Source organism: Rutidosis leptorrhynchoides, chromosome 9, assembly GCF_046630445.1.
Source record: "Rutidosis leptorrhynchoides isolate AG116_Rl617_1_P2 chromosome 9, CSIRO_AGI_Rlap_v1, whole genome shotgun sequence".
Lineage (NCBI taxonomy): Eukaryota > Viridiplantae > Streptophyta > Magnoliopsida > Asterales > Asteraceae > Rutidosis > Rutidosis leptorrhynchoides.
Genome location: NC_092341.1, coordinates 322,148,959 through 322,158,523, shown reverse-complemented (window position 1 = coordinate 322,158,523; position 9,565 = coordinate 322,148,959).

Below are 9,565 nucleotides of genomic sequence, written 5' to 3'. Positions count from 1 at the left end.
TATTATAAAATAATAATTAGTATTCCGTAGTCATAATATTCCGATTACGACAAAAGTTAAACGTGCGCGCAGTTCGCGGTTTAATCGAAACGTTAAGTGACACTAACGGTCATAAAGCATCCGGTGATCAAGTTAAGTATCCTACGTACTATAAGGCACGTTTTAACATGTAAATGAAAGTAAACCATGTATATAAAGGTTCCAGAGTATAAAGTAGTACAGTACGCACAAATACGCAGTTTCGCGAAAACACAAAGCACAAAAGCAAGTCGAAAAAGTCAGGTCGTTACATTACCCACCTGTTAATGGAAATTTCGTCCCAAAATTTAAGCTGAGGCAGGTGTTGAAGTCGGGAAGAGGTGAGGATACTTCTGTATCATTTGATCCTCTCGTTCCCAAGTAAACTCAGGTCCTCGTTTGGCATTCCATCGAACTCGGACGATTGGAATCTTGTTGCATTTCAAAGTTTTGACCTCACGGTCCATAATTTCGACAGGCTCTTCCACGAAGTGGAGTTTGTCATCAATCGTAAGTTCCTCCAGGGGTATAATAAGTTCCAGTGGAGCAAGACACTTCTTCAAATTTGATACGTGGAAGGTAGGATGAACATCACTCAACTGAGTTGGAAGATCCAGACGGTAAGCTACGGGTCCAACACGTTCCAAAATTTCGAAAGGACCAATGTATCGCGGGTTTAACTTTCCGCGCTTTCCAAATCGGATCACACCTTTCCAAGGTGCTACTTTCAACATCACACGGTCACCCACATTGAATTCGAAGTCCTTACGTTTAAGATCAGCATAACTCTTTTGGCGATCACGGGCTGTCTTAAGTCTCGCTTGAATCTGGGAAATCTTCTCGGTTGTTTCATGGACTATCTCGGGTCCGGTGATTTGATTTTCGCCTACTTCGGCCCAACAAATAGGAGAACGACACTTGCATCCATACAACACTTCAAAAGGTGCGGCATTAATAATCGAGTGATAACTGTTGTTGTAAGAGAATTCGGCTAACGACAAATGTCTTTCCCAAGACTTTCCGAAGTCAATAACACAGGCACGCAACATGTCCTCTAAAGTCTGAATCGTTCGTTCGCTCTGACCGTCAGTCTACGGGTGATACGCGGTGCTCATGTCGAGACGAGTTCCCAAGGCTTCTTGCAAAGAACGCCAGAATCTGGAAGCAAAATGGGGATCGCGATCTGAGATGATCGATAAGGACACACCATGACGGGATACAACCTCTTTGATGTACAGTTGAGCAAGTCTCTCCATTGTATCTGTTTCCTTCATGGCTAAGAAGTGCGCAGATTTAGTAAGTCGGTCAACGATAACCCAGATGGTATCATAACCGCCTACCGTCTTCGGTAGCTTCATGATGAATTCCATCGTAATTGCTTCCCATTTCTATTGTGGGATTTCTGGTTGTTGAAGTAATCTAGATGGCCTTTGATGTTCGGCCTTAACCTTCGAACAAGTCAAACACCTCCCAACATAAGTTGCAACATCCTTCTTAAGATTTGGCCACCAATATTGTTCCTTAAGATCGTGGTACATTTTGCCTGCTCCTGGATGAATCGAATATCTCGACGTGTGGGATTCATCTAGTATAAGGCTTCGTAAATCTCCATAACGAGGTACCCAAATTCTCTTGGCAAAGTATCGGAGTCCAGTCTCCTTGACCTCAAATCGTGAAACGAGAATGTTCAAGTGTTCTTGAGAAATATTCTCCTCCTTGAGAGCTTCCTCTTGAGCTACGCGGATTTGGTTATTGAGATTCGTCTGAATGGTGATATTCAAGGCACGGACGCGAAGTGGTACCGTTCTCTCCTTTCGACCTAAGACATCGGCTACAACATTTGCCTTGCCAGGATGGTAATGGAGTTCACAATCATAGTCGTTTAGCATCTCGATCCATCGACGTTGTCTCATATTCAGCTGCTTTCAATCAAAGATGTGCTGGAGGCTTTTGTGATCGGTGAATATGGTACTCTTTGTCCCATAAAGATAGTGTCTCCACAACTTCAAAGCGAAGATAACGGCTCCAAGTTTGAGATCATGGGTAGTGTAGTTTTGCTCGTGTATCTTCAGTTGACGAGAAGCATAAGCAATGACCTTCGTTCTTTGCATCAATACGCAACCAAAACCATTTTTCGAAGCATCGCAGTACACAACGAAGTCGTCACTGCCTTCAGGAAGTAACAAGATAGGTGCGGTGGTTAACTTCTGCTTCAGGGTTTGAAATGCTGATTCTTGTTCGTTCTCCCAAACGAACTTCTTCCCTTTGTGAGTCAGTGCAGTCAAAGGACGCGCAATCAACGAAAAACCTTCAATAAATCTCCAGTAATAACCGGCAAGGCCTAGAAATTGGCGGATGTGAGTTGGAGTAGTGAGTGTCTCCTACTTGCTGATAGCCTCGATCTTTGCGGGATCAACTTTGGTACCTTGATCACTCACAATATGACCCATAAATTGGACTTCCTTCAACCAAAATTCACACTTGGAGAATTTGGCATAAAGTTGCTCTTGTCTCAAGAGTTCAAGCACTAGTCGGAGATGTTGCTCATGTTCTTCTTCACTCTTGGAGTAGATGAGGATATCATCTATGAAGACGATAACGAACTTATCCAGGTATGGCTTGCATACACGATTCATGAGGTTCATGAATACAGCGGGTGCGTTGGTTAAACCGAACGGCATCATGAGAAACTCATAATGACCAAAGAGGGTTCTGAACGCAGTCTTCATCACATCACTCTCTTTCAGTGTCTGCTGAAGTCATTAATGAATACCTTGCTCCTGACACTAAACCCTTACAGACAATATTCTTCATCATCCTCTGATATTAGAAATTCTAAGATATCATCGTATCTTTCATTATAAATATCCTCCATATTTCTGAAGATATTTCCATAACTATTCTTATCTGGAATCATTTATCTCTTTGCGCTATCTGTATTACATCAAAAAGGAAACTGTTTAGTTCCTATACTCTGTAAACCTCTGAGTTTAAAATATGAATGTTTTTGAAGTAGTGTTGGAAACTGAAGCATGAGTTAGTATAATATAATGACACTTGATCAACGTGATTATATTACAGTAATTCATGCTGAGTTTCTAAATGGAACGTGATGATTCACAGATCATAACATCATCATGTGCCATGTTATACGACTCTTGTATTCTATTTAACCTCTAAAATATCAAGAAAATATTTCTTGATGATTCGGCCTTTTCCAAGGTATTCTAGTAATTTGACAAGTCAAGATCGTGCCATCACAATTTCCTTCCTAGAACATTAACAATGTTCATTTCGAAATTCATATCTGTGAATTCTGGACCATTACAAGCGGTGCTTAATCGCAAGAAGAAGAAACGAAAGGACAAAACTCCGAAATAGAAATTGGGGTATAAATTGCAGCAAATAAAAGAGAGCATTAACTGTGGATGACAATGATTATAGAAGATAGAAACAAAGACTTTGAAATATAAGGGAAGATATAAAGCCCAACGACAAACCAAAAATTATAAACCATATATATCGATGCATATAGCAATATAAAGACACGGGAGAACTAGAAACACTATAAACCCAAGAGTATAGTAGAAGTAAATAGATTCTTCCGGCGGTAGATGAAAAAGAAGAATGACCGATATGAAAGTTATAAGTATATCGAAAATCAGAACTGGATGGAGCATATTGATGAACACTTTAAAATATGAGTTGAGGAGGAAAGAATAGAAGGTGATGAAACATGACTAGGAACTTAGAAATCAACAGATTTAACTCACACAATGACGGAATAAGTGAATTAAACCCTCTAGTAAATAGGTTAAGCTTTTTGGGATTAATTTAGTCATACCATAACTAAATCAAGTGTGATTAGATCAACACCTAGAGCTATTATTCAACACTTGGGTGATTTGGGTTGAGAGAGAATCGGATGAGCTCACCAGATCTAAGTGTGTGTAACAAATGAGAGGCTTAACCTAAAATGAAGAACATAAGACTTTATATACCCCTTCTATTGACTCACCCGTACGATTCATCCATCACACATACGAGTTGGCTTCATCAGCCGTACGGGTGATCACTCACTCGCGTCTTCACATTTAGGTTGTAATTGTGACTTAGCTCAGTATCAACCGTGCGTATGAGCTTATCAGCCGTATGAGTGAGGCTTCATTCGGACATCTGACTAAGTCTAACATAGTTAAACATCCAAATCTCATTCCTGCAGTTGCTGTAACCACATACAAACACGGATAGGATAATAACGAATGATCATGGTGGCATGTAAACTGTTGTACCTGCAATGGACGTGGGTAGATGTCTAGGGATTTGCATAAAATGCATCAACAGAAGGTGTGAGTTGTAAGAAAATGAAGGAGATGAATTTATAAGAAAATCTCCGACAGAACAATTAAAATGGACGATCGCATTTAAAGCGGATCCTAATTCCTTTTGTTACCGGAGAATCAAATCTTATTACAAAGATTTTCTTCAAATCCCTTGAAATCTAGAAATCAATCATATCTACGTCAAATGATAAGATGAATCTACACTTACTCATTTCACTCTTCTATGTTAGCTTCATTCGTACTCTTCATATAAACGGATTGTTTATCCAAATTATTCGCTGATGATAAAACTCTAATTTTCAGCCTGTATGCATCATGAAAACATACTTATTATCATTCACGACCTTTCCACTCAAATTTCGGGACGAAATTTCTTTAACGGGTAGGTACTGTGACAACCCGGAAATTTCCAACCAAATTTAAACTTTATCTTTATATTATTCCGACACGATAAGCAAAGTTTGTTAAGTTAAATCTCAAGAATTTTAAATTGTGTTCATACATTCATTATAACCTCGACCAAATTCCGACGATTCACGAACTGTTATATATAAATAAATATGTATATATATATGTATATATATATATTATAACTTGAGAATATTAATAAAGTATTAAACGTATAATACTTTACATGAAGGTATTTGTTTCAATATGTTTATCAATGGAATTAGAAGATAATATTAAATGATTGATTTATCAGATACATTATGATATGATTACGGGTCTATGTTATGAGGTCCACTGTGATTTAAGAAATCTATTCTTTTTGACAACATTCAGAAAATGGTAAAGTGATTTATAAGTAAGAACGTGAAGTGTAAATAACTTAGATGTTGGATATCGACAAGTTAAGTAACTCGACATTTTTCATTCAGATGATTTCATATGTTTATTTAACCTTTAAACTTTATCCCATGCTTCACCAACAAACTGTAATTTAAAAACTTGAAACCTATTATGAATATATATGATTCTACTTTCCTAAAACATTTTATACATTTTATGATATAACGATTTCCATTATTTTAACCTTTAAACAAAATGATTCTTTAAAATATATTTGGTTTTGGAAAACAAAATTATTATATTTATTTGATTTAGTTTCAAACGTACAAAAACATTTTCAGTTTAAAAAGAACTTTATTATTAAAATGTATATAACTTTTATAAATATCTAGAACCACTTTTAACAACTCATTACTTAACCAGTATGATAAAGATAACGATATTTATATTTTATTTTATTAAATATATATAACGATTTAAATTAATATTATATATATTTATACGCGTATTATACGTACATAGTTTTATACTTTTACTATACTTAAACTTTACCTTTACTTTATTTTTACTTTACTTTAACTTTAATAATTCACTATAATAATTCATACTTTAATAATTCACTTTAATAATTCATACTTTAATAATTCACTTTAATAATTCATACTTTAATAATTCACTTTAATAATTCATACTTTAATAATTCACTTTAATAATTCAAAAATCTATTATAAATAGAATTCAATAGGTTTCATTATTTCATAGAAACTTGAAAATATTTTTCTCTAAACTCTCTCAATCGATTTACATATATATATTTACTCCGTATTATTTCAAGATATTATTAGTATACATAAAATATTACGTCAGAGTGCTGTCCGAGTGATTTCGAAATTGTTTTTCGAGTGGGATTGGATTAAAGAAATTATGGGTTATAGCTATGGAGGTGATTGAGTATGGTTCATAGGTATGCTCGTGAGGTCAATATAGTGTTTATCATCTCCGTTGCGTCTACGTACCTTTCCTGCAATATTGAATCTCAATATTGATACGTGAGTACTCATAATTTAACTTTTACATACTAATAGTGTATCCCTGACTAGTGCTCGAGTATATAGGATTATGCATGTTTGTACTTTTGATATTGCCTTTAGTTAGGTTATGTTGAATCCTGAATTAGTTATATATGTGACCGAGATAAAGTATAAGATATGCATGTCGTTGGAAAGCTAGCGAAAAATTAAGAACTTTTCATTTAGATATCGAATGATTTCGATGAACGGATTTGAAGTTATAGTCCATCGAATTTTTGTATTATTATTAAAAATGATTATTATTATCGTCATTATTATCGTCGTTCTAGTTTTATCTTATTATTATTATTATTATTATTATTATTATTATTATTATTATTATTATTATCTTTATCAATAAAAGGATTTATCATTAAAAAATTGTTATTTTTTTTATTATTACTATCGTTATTATCGTTAAAGTTATAATTAGTATTATTATTATTATTATTATTATTATTATTATTATTATTATTATTATTATTATTATTGGTATTATTATTATTATTATTATCATTATTAATATATATATCATTATTTAAAAATGGTTATTGTTATTGTTAATATTATTATTACTATATTATCATTAAGATAATTATTAGTATTAACGTTAATAATGTTATAGTAACTATCATTATTAATATTAGTGTAATTAAAACAAATATTTGTAACACCTAGTTATTTTGATTACTATTATTATCATTATTACGAACACGATATAAAAGACGATTAAAAGCAATTAAACGAAACTATTAGGAAATAATGGGTAAGAGTATCATGATGAAATTAAAATATTATAAGATATTGATTTAGATAAAATTATCGTTCTTATTATTTTTATCATTACTATTATTATTAAAATTATCGTTAGTATTAAAACTATCATTTTAACAAAAATTATCATTTTAATAGAAATGTCATTGTTACTATAAAATATCATTATTATTATTATTATTTTAAATAGAATTATTATTTTAAAGATAATATTAAAAATTATCGTAAATATTAAAGTTATCATAATTAGAATTATCGTTTTATCATAATGTCATCTTAGTAATTATAAATATTGATATTTTTATAATAATAATTTTTATTACAAAATAATACAACTTTTACTTACTATCATTATAGATATTATTTTATCAAATAAATATTTAATACAAACATATTTTACTACGTGTAATAACTTACTTTAATAATACCTATCATATTATCTTTATAATATTAAATGAACCCTATAAATTTTATTACTTAATATTTATAAAAGTATATTTTATTATATAAATATAATATAAAATTTTATTTATTAATAAATAAATTATATTATTTACTCTAATAAATCTTTTAAAAATATTTAAAAATATAAAACGACGATATTTAAACTATATATTAATCATGTATAGATTTTTGGAAATTATTTTGAGTCAAATTTACTTTTGTTGACTTTTGCATATTAGTCTCGAGCATTAGGATTGTGGTACACTATGACTTGACCTAATTTGTTAGACAAATATTGACCAACACATAAATATATATAATTAATTTAGGTTCGTGAATCCGAGGCCAACCTTGCACTTGTTCAAAGACGTTATATGTATTTTTACTACAAAATACAGTATGGTGAGTTTCATTTGCTCCCTTTTTACTCATTACATTTTTGGGCTGAGAATACATGCAATGTTTAATAACTGTTTTTGCAATATTTAAATGCGTGAGTTTCATTAATCCCTTTTTAAATGTTTTTGCAATATATATATTTGGAACTGAGAATACATGCGCTGTTTTTATAACTGTTTTACAAAATAGACACAAGAAATTGAAAACTACATTATATGGTTGAATGATCGAAATCGAATATGCCCCTTTTTATTAAAGTCTGGTAATCTAAGAATTAGGGAACAGACACCCTAATTGACGCGAATCCTAAAGATAGATCTATTGGGCCTAACAAACCCCATCCAAAGTACCGGATGCTTTAGTACTTCGAAATTATATCATGTCCGAAGGAGGATCCCGGAATGATAGGGGATATTCTTATATGTATCTAGTTAATGTCGGTTACCAGGTGTTCACCATATGAATGATTATTTTTTTGTCTCTATGCATGGGACGTATATTTATGAGAACTGGAAATGAAATTCTTGTGGTCTATTAAAATGATGGAAATAAATGATTATGATAAACTAATGAACTCACCAACCTTTTAGTTGACACTTTAAAGCATGTTTATTCTCAGGTGTTAAAGAAATCTTCCGCTGTGCATTTGCTCATTTTAAAGATATTACTTGGAGTCTTTCATAGCATATTTCGAAGAACGTTGCATTCGAGTCATTGAGTTCATCAAATATTATTATTAAATCAATTTATAGTTGGATAGTGGATATTATGAAATGGTATGCATGCCTGTCAATTTTTGATGTAAAGAAAGATTGTCTTTTAAAAACGAATGCAATGTTTGTAAAATGTATCATATAGAGGTCAAATACCTCGCAATGTAATCAACTATTGTGAATCGTTTATAATGTATATGAACGGGTCCTTTCAGGAACCCTAAGCTAGAGAGCTTGGATCCCTTTCACGCAAGTTTTAAGGTCACAAAGCTAGAAAGCTTGAACCTTTAGTGTTTTGAAGAACTTGAAGCATAAAGCTTAGATCTTTAAGTTATATGAAGACCATAAACACAAGTTTTGATCTTTATAACAAATTAATGAGATCATAAGTTAGAAAACTTAGATCCAACAAAAGATATGAAGATCCAAGCTAGAAAGCTTGCATCTTGATTGTTCTTGAAGATCTTGAAGCATAAAGCTTGGATCTTTAAGTTACATGAAGATTACAAACACAAGTTTGAATCTTTATAATAAAATAACAAGATTAAAGTAAGAAAATATAGATCTACAAAGTGGGTGAAGATTCAAAGTTAAAAAGCTTGAATCTTCCATGTTCTTGAAAGATTCAAATCCATGTTTGAATCTACAAGATGTAATCAAGATCAAAAGCTAAAAAGCTTGATCTTCTAAAGAATTATGATGATGGTTCAAAAATGATGAAGAAAAGAAGAAGAAAAGATCAAAAACTTACAAGTTTTAGAGTGAGAAAGACTAGAGAGAAGATAGGAGAATAAATGTGTGTGAAATACAAATGAGAGCAAGTGTAAAATGAGATGCATAAGGCTAGTATTTATAGGGAAATGAGGGAGGAAATGGCGGTGGTGGCCGAAAATTTGAGGGGGGACAGGGGGGACAAAAAGTTGCTTTTTGGTTAATGGTTGTCTAAAGTTGGTGCTTATGTTGGGATCCCATGTAACATTAGGGATAATACTTGACATAAATGCTAGCATGTTCC